Source organism: Lactuca sativa, chromosome 6 (assembly GCF_002870075.4).
Source record: "Lactuca sativa cultivar Salinas chromosome 6, Lsat_Salinas_v11, whole genome shotgun sequence".
In the NCBI taxonomy this organism is placed as follows: domain Eukaryota; kingdom Viridiplantae; phylum Streptophyta; class Magnoliopsida; order Asterales; family Asteraceae; genus Lactuca; species Lactuca sativa.
Genome location: NC_056628.2, coordinates 179,842,357 through 179,855,586, shown reverse-complemented (window position 1 = coordinate 179,855,586; position 13,230 = coordinate 179,842,357).

Below are 13,230 nucleotides of genomic sequence, written 5' to 3'. Positions count from 1 at the left end.
TGTGCTGTCGGGTGGCAAGAAATTAAGATTGCACAAGTTCAGTCCATATGAATTTGGAAGTGTCACTAACCTAGTCCTGTGATTATGGTTTTGACAAAATTCACATGGAAAAGAACACATACACCATAAAATCTAAGTGTCATAAGGTTTCTCTTCGATTCATGAAAATGATGGTAAGGAAACGCTTCCACTAAGAAGATTTTAAGTAGATAGCGGTTGTGATATTTGCATTCTCATATAGTTAGTGGAGCGTGTGTGGTTAACCGGCACACTAACTAGTGAGAATTGCAAAAGGTTTAGACAAACATATGAGATATCTAAGGAAAGGTGTATGTTTTTGATAAAGTCTTATCAAAGCAATCTAGTATCAGAAATATGAACTTTGGTAAGAAAGTCAATAAAGTATTGATTTCTAGAAGTCCAGTTGATTTCTGTGTACATGTCAATGCTAGTGGGAGCATAAAGTGTTATGCTGGTAATCATTATGCTAGTGGGAGCATGATGATTATGTTAAGTATTGCAAGTTAGCAATGTTAATTATAGAAAACAAAAGTTTCAATTTGCTTTGAAAAGTTGTTTTGCTATAATTAAGGGAGAGGATTTTATACTTCACTCCAATTCTACAAGCTTAGATTGATATTTTAATCTGCTTTAGTCAAGAATATATATGAATGTTATGCTGAAATGGTTCAGCATAAGGAAATTCTATATATGTTGTGTTCTCAAAATTCGATTATGATTACGGCATACCTCTTCATAGTCTGAATTGTGAGAACATGGCAAATAAAAATTTTATAGCATGAATCGTGTCCCATATGCTTCGGATATAGGATCGATTGCATGTACTATAATATTCATCCATTCTAAATTTTCCTAATGCTTAGGGAATTAAGAAGGGAAAAGGCATTGAAACTAGATATGACTAAAATGATTAAGCAATTGTCAAGGACAGTTTGAGGTTTACCAAAGATTGGTTACTCATGGACAATTGGAAGTATAGAGTTAGGACCATATTGACATATTTTGAAAAGAGGCAACTCTTGTTCAGAAGTGATGGTCAAAATGGTAATATGGAATTGTCTCCATAGGTGGAAGTTATTCTTTGAATCTGTGTAAGATTAAAGAACTTAATGCTAAGAAGGATGTTCAAAGGAATGTATTTTGAATTTGAGACTTCATTTCCATGGAATTGTTTTCCATTGGAATACTTTGTAATGTTTGTTGTCAAGTCTTTGTGACTTCTGTGTATAGTCGTTACAAAGGGATCATTGCATATAAGTTTAGAATCTAACAGATTACAGTAAATGGCAAGAGTTTGGTATTCTTGCATTTACAACAAGGAGTGGAATTGTGAAATGAGCATCATTGGAATATTGTCAATTGATCTATTTCACAAAGAAATGACCATATGTAAACATAGTATGCATACTTGGAGTATGACATAATTGTTGTTTGGAAAAACATAGTGTACATGCTTGGAGCATGGGACAACTAATGTTTTAATTCAAGCATAAAGTTGATTAATCGAAACATAAATAATGAGTAATCAATATGGTGCTTAAATAAAAGGTGTTTTTATTTACACTCAAAGTGTTGGGGCCATATAAGATTAGTATTATTCTTGTGTTTCACTTTGCATGTTTTGACTTCCAGAATAATTATGTTATGGTATATATATCATATTATTCAAACCATCCACAGTCAGTCATATGTTGGAAGTAGATATGAATCAAGACTGTCATGAATTTGGCTTGTATGATTTGTCTAAAGTGCTTTAGACAATGCAATGGTTGTTACAACATTCATGAGTACTCATAAGGGTTGAGTATTGGATTCAACCCACGCTCACTTGCATCACTTCATGGAATTTATCTCGAGTGATCGTGAGACGGTAATATCATATAAATCTTCAAACCTAAAGATATGAGTTGTTAACTATGAGTTGGCTATTCATTGATTGTACGAAAACGCATTGGTAACTCGATGTTATAAAACATGCCTTTGTTGAATAATTCAACAAGTAGTTAGTACAAGCATATCAGTCGAAGTTTATCTGTTCCTTCTAGAAATAGAAGCGATATCTGGGCCCCTCGATGATTTGGTTTTGACCTATGTACCGGGCCCGGTCAGAACCTAATTGATGTGTTCAATTTAGTTCTATGTCGAAACAAATCAGAGATCGAGAAACAAATGCTGGACAATAAGTAAGACCATGTTCCATGTGTTTGTCCGGCTGATATCATGAGAGCAGAGGATTATATGATCACTTATCTTAAATGGTGTATCATCATCATCTCAGTTCCGAGAGACTTTGAAAGAGCTACGATTGCTATTCGGATTTCGAAGTCATATTTGCAAATATAGTTATTAGACTTATCCAAGTGGGAGACTGTTGGATATAGTTTCTAAGTCCATAACTTTATTTGGTATGAACTTGACCCGACCCGGCATGGTCCATTTGGGTTGCATGGCATTGCAATACTTGGATAGACTAAATATGAGAATAAGGCACTTATGATTATTAATATATTATAAGTTCTAATTAATAATAGTGTTATTTAATTAGTATTGATCAAGTATTAATCTAGTATTAACTTGGTGATCAAAGTGAGACTAATTAAATATATAGGGTTGATTATGACAATCATCAATTCTTTTATGGTGGATTAATGATCCATGGTTTATGGGTTATGGATGTAACCATTTGGAGCTCCATGGATAGTCCATGGGAGTTACAAACCCATGGGTCATGAGAAATGAAGAGTCATGACAATTATGGGCCTTCTTAATGAAACCCTAATTGTGACACCACTATAAAAGGAACCCTTTTGCTAGCAAAATGGGGACCCAGTGTTACTAGAGAGGGCATAACCGATTTTGAGTGCAAGAAGTATTCTCTCAAGTTATTCCAAGTTTTGTGGTGTTGTGTGAAGCATTTGAAGCACAACATTTGGGGTGCTAGGCTCACGAAGTCTTGAAGGAATCCAAGCAACAACAAGGTATGTATTTCTACTAGTTTTTATGTTTCATATATTCCCCATGCCATGCTAGTTAGGAAATAACCTTGAAAAGAAATTTGCATGTATATAGAGAAAACATAGATTCAAGGTTATTAGGGTTGCATGTACACTTAGGAAGTGTTAGGATGCTCAAAACCCATCAGTTGCTTCATAGAGCATTTTTTGTGATTGTACCTTGGAGATTTTCGTGGTGTCTTACCCAATTGGTTTGATCCCTATACCTATGGGGGATGTATGCATGATAGTAGGGATGGACTGGGTGGGTAGGTTTGGTGCCATGATAGATTGTGAGGGACAACGGGTAGTGGTTCGAAACCCAAATAGGGGAGAACTGACTATTTATAGCGAGGGTACCAGGGTTGGATCAGCCTTTTGTTCTGCTAGCAGGTCTCAATAGTATGTGAAACATGGGTGTACGGGCTATCATGTGTATGTGGTTGACACTCGGGTAGAGAAGGCGGTTTCAATTTTAGATGTGGATGTAGTCAAAGAGTTTCCATATGTATTTTTGGAGGAATTGCCCAGTGTGCCTCCTGTGAGGCAAATGGAGTTCAAGATCGATATGATCTCTGGTGCATCGTTGATTGCTAAGGTACGTACCATATAAAATCCACCAGAGATGCAAGATTTGTCCTCTCAGCTTCAGGAGCTTTTAGGCAAGCAGTTTATCTGACCGAGAAGTTGTTGAGAATTATGGTGTTGCGTCTTAGGCCCTTTTGTATTGTAATCGGATTGGGCTTGTCAATCCGTGTTTATCTAGATTAGTTTCCTTTTATTTAGATAAACTGTTAGGGTTTCATTATAAATATATGCATGCATGTATGCGTAGCAAAGAGAGAGAATAGTCGATTACATTGTTTCTTGTAACCCTAATATACCTCTACAGTTGAAGTTCTTTATCGAGCTCTTCTGGGGTATTTTGCATTAATCATTTAACATATTCAATGCAATACTTGTGTTCTTTATTACGTTCTTACTTATATTTTGCTTAGAATCATACGATCCTGATAGAACATTGTTCTAACAATTGGTATCAGAGCAGGAGATTGTGTGATCAATACACTCTTCTTCTGTATTCTCAAATATTTAGGGTTTCCGCTTTTATCGAAGCTGTTGTCTTCTTAACAACGACTACTAGGTTTTTGATAAAACCCTAATCTCAAGTTTACAGGTAAGATTCTAGCAGCTCACCATGTCTCACGACGATACGCATACAAACCCAATTAACATCTCAAACAGCATCGGATCAACAACTAGAGTTCCCATACTCTATACTCAAGACTACAAAGTATGGGCTCATCACTTTGAAGATTACGTGGTCGGATCTGAGGATAATGGCTATCTCATCTGGGAAGCTATCATTCTTGGACCGTTTGTGCATTCAGAGACAAACACAATCGTCAAGACACAGAAGGATTACAACAAGTTGGTGACAGATGTTCAGAAGATGCCACAGGATGAGAAGGATAAGCTCATGTGTAATGTCAAAGCCATGCGAATGATAAGATTCGCCCTACAATCTGACACTTTTAGGCTTGTAGGCTCATGCACAAATACTAAGGAGATATGGGATAGGTTGAAGGAACTCTACTCCACCGATGAAGATTTGGAACACTCCATTCAAACTCTGTTGCTGTCAGAATTTGGAGTTTTTGAACAGAAACCTGACGAGAAACTCATTCAGACCTTTGATCGGTTCAACCATCTTCTAAGTAAGATGATCAAGCACGGAATTGAGAGGAAGCTGATCGAACATAAAGTTACATTCATGAACGGTCTAAGACCAGAATGGATGGCTGTAGTTTCCACTGTGAAGGCGCATGAACAATTCAAATCCTACTCACTGGCGAAACTAGTTGGTATACTAAAGTCACATGAAAGTATTGTAACCAAGGAGGCGAAATGGTTCTCTGGCGTGGGATCTCTGGCTCTTATCTCTAAAGGAAAAAGCATTGTTGAGGAAGAAGAAGAGTCAGACATGTCAGAATGTGATCTTACGAGTGAAGAGTACGCTCTAATGATAACAAATCCAAAGAAATTTGCAAGAAGAAAATTTCCCACCAATAAGAACCGAAACTGGCAGGGAAGTTATAGCTCTGAGAAAGCAAAAGAGGAACTGAAAATCTCTTCTCAAAAGGTGGAAGAGAAAAAGGAAAACAAGCTTGTAGGAGACTCTAGATTCGACTGCAACTATTGTCACGGCAAGAACCACTTTGCCAAAGATTGCATGTTGAGAAAGATGGCTGAGAAGAGAGAGGGTGAAGATGATGAAGCGTATTACATGCGTAAGCTTGAAGAAGTCAAGAAGAAAAAGGCTTCCAATAGCTCAATGAATGCACTAATTGTACAAGAAAATGCAGGTGAAGATGAGTTCGGTGGTGTGGAAGTCTGGTCAACAGACTCTGAAGATGAAGAGGTTAGAAGACCCACTCATGGAAAGGCGTTTCTAGCAAATAATGCAGGTTCTGGTGGAAAATGCTTTGTCGTCACAACTGGTCCATCAACCGAAAGTGCAGACACAGAACCGAACATGACTGAGAACAAGTGCTTTGCAGCCAAACCGATGAGTGAGAAGATCAACGACTGCGATTGACTGATCAAAAAGCTACATTCTATCCTTGAATCTCTTAAAATTTCCAAAACTGAATATCTAGAAGAATTAAATGAACTAAACTTTAAATTTTCCAACCTAAGTAGTAGCCTCATGCAAACCCGCTTGGCAAACTCTAATCTAATTGACCAACTCGGCAGGGTGTCATCAAAAAGTGAGGAAAGAAGGATCTGGATTGAGCAGAAGGAAGCAGAATTAGTTAGGGCTAAGGACGAAAGTATTTATTTGCAAAGAGACAATTTAAGATTGTTAAAACAAAGAAATGTTTTCTGTTTAATAGCTAAGCGTCTTTATACTAATATTGCTCAATTACATCTTAATTGCGAAATTGGAAAGAAAATACATAAAATGATATTGCCTTTTCTTGAATTTAAAGAAGATGATGTTATAGCAGAATGTGAATCAGAAGTATCCTCTGATGAAACATCCATGTCATATAGGCTAGGTTTAGATAAGATAGCAGCTTTCATCGACTCTAAGGAACATAAAAGCATGTTAAAAGATATCTTAGATGAAAATGACAGGCTAAAAATCAAAACCGAAACTATACAAACATTCGATGAATCAAATGCCAAAATTGTCAAGGATAATAAAATAAATGTAGATAATTCTTCTGAATTTGAAACCGAGAGTGAAATGAGTGAAATCTCAGTAGAGGATGTTGTTGACTATTCTAAGTTTGTGAACAATGAAACCAAGAGCGAAAAACCTCTTATTTCAGAAAATTCAGTTGATTTTGCGCATTTGTCAAAGGAACAAAAACCGAAACTCAAAGAAAAGGCCTTGGTCTATCAGAAGGTACAGACCGTGCCAAACCAAGTTTATGCTGTGACTGGAGTCACTCAAAGACAGACAGCAGAATTAAAAATAATAGTTAACGAGGATAACGTTGAAGGTTGCGAAGACTACTTCTGGTCTGCTCCCATTGACAATGTAGATGAAACTGTGGGTCTGTCTGAGAAAACCACATGGAGAGTCAAAGGACGATACATACCAGAACCCATCAATAAACCATCCAGTTTTGATATTCCCAGCACAAGCGGAACTAAAGATGTTCCAGAAGAACCATTGATGCAACCTGATGTTCCAATCGAGAGGAAAGAATCGAAAAGTCCACTCAAGAAACAGGAAGCAAGGGAAGCTCAAACTAAGGAAAGCACCTAAACTAGAATGGAAGATAAAACAAATGCAACTCAGACAGAGAAACCAAAGGCCAGCTTCAATATTCACAAGTCTCAGAAGGAGCTAGCTGAACAGAAAAGACTTAGAAATCAAAGATATGCCTCGAATCTGAATGAACGTAAAAGGCATTGGAATTCTCAAAATCCTAACTATAATCCTCATAGGAAAGAACCCATGGATAAAGGAAAGGAAAAGTCAAAGGAAAATTTCAGTCCTAATTCCTATTATTCCAAATCCCAAAACCGAAAGTCAAGTCTCGGTTCTGGACCCAAGTTCGGTCCTCAACCCAAGTTCGGTCCTCAATCCAGATTCGGTTCTAACACCAGTTTCGGTTCCAATTCCAGAAATGGATCCTCCAGGTCCCAAAATGAAACAAATTCCTCTAAGGACATCAAAGGAAAAGGAAAACTGGTATCTGAGAATAAAAAGAAGAGATCCCCCCCCCCCCACAACCTAAGAATCAAATGAAAAACACGAAACCATCTAATGACAATAAATTAAAATTCAAAGAAGATAAAACTAAAATCAAAGTGTTTACGATCAAAAGAAAAGATCAAACAACTCTTGTTAAATGAACTTATTTAGTTGATGCTTCTATTGTTATTCCCTTCTTTGTGAAAAACTTACCAGGACCCAAGAAACTTTGGGTTCCTAAATCTGCTTGAATTTGCAAGTAATAAGTGACGAGCAGTTTGACGACGAATGGTATATTGACAGTGGCTACTCGCGTCACATGACAGGAAGAAAGGAGGAATTAAGGGAATTTCGGTCTCTAAAGGATGGTGGATCAGTAAAGTTTGGAAACAACTCTTACGGCACAATCAAAGGATATGGGATGATAACTAATGGAGACTTCTCTATCAGAAAGGTGGCTTATGTAGAGGGATTGTAGCACAACCTTATCGGCGTCTCGCAATTAGTTGTGGGAACAGGTCTAAAAGTATCATTTGATGATGTAGGCTCAGAGATAATAGAAAAACAAACCAAGAAGTTCTGCTGAAATCTGCACGAAAAGGAGAAATGTATCCTCTGAATCTTAATCCTATTCGAGGGACACCAGCTATCTGTCTACTCTCAAAGGCAAGCTCTGATGAAAGTTGGCTCTGGCATCGACGTTTATCTCACCTGAACTTTAAAGATATCAAAAAATTGGTAATTGGTGATCACGTTCGAGGTCTTCCTCTTCTCAAGTTCGACAAGGAGCATTTATGTGCAGCATGTGAAATGGGTAAACAGAGCAGAAAGAGCCACCCTACACGCATAAATACAAAGATAGTGGAAGCTCTTGAACTGTTGCATATCGATCTGTGTGGACCTTCTGCTATAGAAAGTATCGGTGGAAGTAAGTACATTCTGGTTATTGTTGATGATTTTTCACGCTTCACGTGGGTTTTCTTTCTTAAACAGAAATCAGATGCAACTCCCAAGCTGAAGATGTTCATCAAACAAGTAGAAGTTCAATTAAAGAAGATAGTGAGAAACATCAGAAGTGATAATGGGCTGGAATTCAAAAACAAGGAGTTTGAAGACTTTCTGGCTGATAAGGGGATCACACATAATTTTTCGGCCCCTTATACACCATAGCAAAACGGGATTGTTGAAAGAAGAAACCGATCGATGTGTGAAGCAGCGAGATCCATGCTCAGTTATGCCTCTCTGCCTCTATACTTTTGGGCTGACGCCATTGCTGCTGCCTGTTATACTCAGAATCGGTCCTTGCTCAACAAAAGATTCTCGATAACTCCATATGAGATCTTGAATAATCGGAAACCGAACGTCAAGCTTTTCCACATTTTTGGTTCCAGATGCTTTATCTTTAATTCTAAAGAAAACCGAAATAAGTTTGATGTTAAAGCCGATGAAGGGATCTTTCTGGGTTACTCTCTGTCATCAAAAGCATATTGGGTGTTGAACAAGCGTTCCAAACGAATTGAAGAAACTTATTATGTCACCTTTGATGACAATTACATGAAGAAGATTCAAAGAACAGAGGATACTTCAGGAAACATATTTCCAGAATCTGGGCAGGTCTCGGTTCCTATATCCAATCTGTTTGATGAATACATTCGGTTATTTGATGAACCAGAAAAGGCAATACATTCGGAGGCAACAACAGCGGATAACAAGGTAGATAATTTGAAGAAAGTAATAGATGAAGCAGCTAAATCAATGGAAACTGAATCACCTGCTCCTAAACCATCATCTAGTCCTTCAAACACCGATTCAACATTCCAGGGGGAGAACTCTACAACTTGTAAAACATCTGAAGTTCCTGTTAAGGGGGAGAATCACAATTCTGACCCAATTTCTACTAGTTCAATTCCCACTCAAACACCTGAACCGAAATCAACAGGTGATAGTCCAATCGAGGGGGAGATACCCACTGTCGATTCTACTGAAGACACAAGCTTCACTTTGCCAGTCGAGGGGGAGAAAATAAGTGATAATTCAACTGACAAAAATGAAGGAAATCAGTCAGGTATTGAAATTGAAGTTGAAGCAGAACTAAATCCAAAATATGATCCAAGCTATCCTCCACTAACAAAATGGACAAAAGACCATCCCAAAGAGCAAATTATTGGTGAATCGTCTGAAAGTGTTCTTACCAGATCTCAAGTGAAGGCGAAACAAACAACATTATTCTCTAAAGTGGAATTTTGTATGTTTAACTTGTTTATCTCCAAAATAGAGCCAAAAACCATAAATGTTGCACTTGATCATTCTGATTGGGTTCAAGCAATGCAGGATGAGCTCAATGAATTCGAACGGAACAGAGTTTGGAGATTGATTCCTACACCGAAAGATGCCTCAGTTGTCGGCTTGAAATGGGTGTTTAGGAATAAGCTGGACAAAGAAGGAAATGTCATTCGTAACAAGCCTCGGTTGGTTGTTAAAGGCTATTGTCAAGAAGAAGGGATTGATTATGAAGAAACCTTTGCTCCTGTGGCAAGGTTAGAATCTGTTCGAATATTTCTAGCATATGCCGCCCACAAGAACTTCGAAGTTTTCCAAATGGATGTCAAATGTGCTTTCCTAAATGGAGAATTAGAAGAAACTGTATATGTTGAGCAGCCACCTGGGTTTGTGAATGAAAAATACCCTGATCATTGCTATGTATTGGATAAAGCTGTCTATGGGCTGAAGCAAGCACCGAGAGCCTGGTATGAAACGCTTACTCGATTTCTAAAAATGTCAAAATTTAAACAAGGTTCGGTTGACCCAACCTTCTTTCGAAAGAAAGAAGGCGAACACTTAATGATTGTTCAGATTTATGTCGATGATATCATCTTCGGCTCCACGAATCCATGCTTAACTACTGAATTCAGAAAGTTGATGGAGACTAAATTTGAAATGAGCACAATGGGTCCAATTAACTTTTTTCTTGGCTTAAATATTAGACAGGGACCAGAAGGCATCTTCATAAACCAGGAAGCATATACCAAGAATTTGCTGACTAAATTTGGAATGAAGGGTGATTCAAAAGTAAAGGTTCCTATGGCATTCGGCACCAAGCTAACTCCATCACTAGAGAAACCGGCTGTGGACATAACCCTTTATCGACAAATGATAGGATCTCTTATGTATCTAACAGCTAGTAGACCAGATATCATGTTCTCTGTTTGTTATTGTGCCAGGTTTCAAGCTAATCCAAGAGAACCTCACATGCTTGCCGTGAAGAATATTTTTCGATATCTGAAGAGGACTTCATCTCTCGGTCTCTGGTATCCTACAAAATCTGGATTCTTCATACAAGCCTTTTCAGATGCTGATCTTGGAGGATGTGGACTGGACAGGAAAAGCACTACCGGAGGATGTCAACTCCTTGATGGAAAACTTGTCAGTTGGCAATAAAAGAAACAAACCTGTGTTTCCTTATCCACAGCAGAAGCTGAATATATTGCTGCCGCATCATGTACCTCTCAGTTTGTTTGGATTCAAAGTCAGTTAAGAGATTATGGGCTGAGTATGAAAAAGATCCCTCTTTACTGTGATTCTGAAAGTGCAATCAGGATTTTTCATAATCCAGTGCAACATTCGAAAACCAAGCATATTGCACTTAGGTATCATTTCATCAAGGATCATGTTGAAGATGGGAACGTAGAAGTGTATTTTGTTCGTTCTGCTGATCAACTGGCTGATATCTTTACTAAAGCCTTACCAGAAACAACTTTCAATAAAATCTTACAAGGTTTGGGTTTGATGGAAGGAGAGTCGGTACCGAATCCTCAAATCTCTCTTTAAAATTCAGACAACCGAAATGGACAGACCGCTCGGTCTATCTCTGCTCTTGATTTTTAAGGAACCAAAATGCACAGACTGCTCTTTCTATCTCTGCTCCATAATTCTCCGGAACAAAGGAAAATTTAATGATCAATTTATTTCGCTGCTCTCATCAATAAGATAAGGTTTCAGTTGTATTTAAAGTCTTTCTGTTTTTTTTTACTACATTTTATTTTCAGAAAATCCAAAAATCCAAAAATATTTTATATTTCTGTCTTTATTTTATTTTTTTTAGAAAATCCAAAAATCCAAAAATATTTTTTATTTCTGTTTTTATTTCTTTTTCAGAAACTTACTTAAAAATTATTTTCTTTCTTTCAAATTGCTTGTTTGTTTTGTTTAGTGTCCGTATTAACAGGTAAATACAAGTATAACCAACGATAGATTTAAAGCAGGTATGTTTCAACTTTCACACAACCTAGTTAAGGGTCCCTAGAAGCATGCTGTTGTATGTTGTCATAAGCCTCTAAGATCTTGAGTAAGCCTTAATGATTCGATTGATACCCATCGTTTCTTCCAAATCGGGCTATTTTACATCACTCGGTCTATAGCTACCTTACTCTTCTCATTTGAGTTAAGAGTTTCTCTGCTTTGTCATGCTTATTTAGCAGAAGGTACATTCGGTTTCTTAACCACCTCTTTATATTCTCCATCTACCTTCGGTTCACTAACGTAACCCTTGATACTTTCGGTCTTTGCCACTGAGGTTTATGGTTACACAACATCTGTGTTTATGATCTTGGATACGATTACCACGTTCTAAGTGAAACCCAAAATCCGACACCTAAAATGAATTGACGGTGAGTGATATACTCAAGCAGTAACTGGTTACCTATGGAAATCTCTTTTTATTTTGCATGATCTTTTATGAAATCGTCTAAAGCCAAGACATTTCTTCCCAAAAAGGTCCAGTTTATTTTTTTTGAGATTTCTGCTTCTTACAAGTCATTAACAAAATAAATCCTACCTACCTGTTCCATAGATCACATCGGTCTCACAGGTACCTCTACCAACAATCGGTTTTATGTCGAAACTTGATGTTCGGTTAGAGGACAGCCACCCAAAGCCTATGATCAAAAAGAAGCCTTTCATTGTTTATTAACAAACAGTTGATCGTATTTCTTGGGAAACCACACAAGCACTTCAAGTCTCTCTTGACTTTGAAGGAAGTGATTCTTGCCCGGAATCCTCTGCTTTCTGTCTTCTAAAAGGACATCACTCACATCCAATACACATTTGCTTAATTTCTTTATCTTTCACACCCTTATGCACGAAAATTAATTTTTCCAACATTCTTATTAATGTTTGGTATATGGTTTTAGTTTTCAGTTGTGACCAAACAAGGGTAAAGGAAATTTCAAACGGTACGAAGATAAGATTTAGGCGCATGAGTTTGATTCGTTTCAAACCCACGTGTGCTGACGTTTTCCTGGGATAAACCATACTATCAAATCGCGCTTTTTCAGACGACGTTTTAGTTACCTCATCATCACGATTTTCTAGGCAACGATATAAATAGGGGTGATCTTGTTATTCGTCACTTACCAATCAAGAATCATCTCTCTCTTAAAAAGTTAACATTGTTCATCTTCTTCTTCATTTAACAATGGCGACTTCATCCTCTGCACGAGATCAAACTGCAACATCATCCCTACTTACAATCAAACCCAATCAAAATATGATCATAGAAATGACACCATTCCTGTATGATTCGTATATGCTACACGTTGTGGAGTGTTTGAAGTATTCACCTCTGTTGTTGGCCCTAACAAAGGTAGAAGCAGTTCCGATGTCATTGTTGTCACAAGTTTATTCATCCGCAACCTATGACAAGAACAAAGATAGTATCTACTTTACGATACATGACAAGAAAGCCTCTGTTTCGAAGGCGAAGTTTTGTTCGCTTTTAGGGCTTGCAGTTGATTCTTCAATTATCTCGCCTGATTTCATCTCTACAGCGCAGCTTTTCACAATGATGTATGAGATGGGCTACACTGATGTTCTTACGACGATTTCCAAGGTCAAGAAGTCGTGCCTACCATCACAATGGAATGGGTTGCTGACCTTGCTGATCACGGGTTTGGCGGAACGATGTGGTGGTTCCGATACTACGAGGAAAGGATTTCTCACAATTCT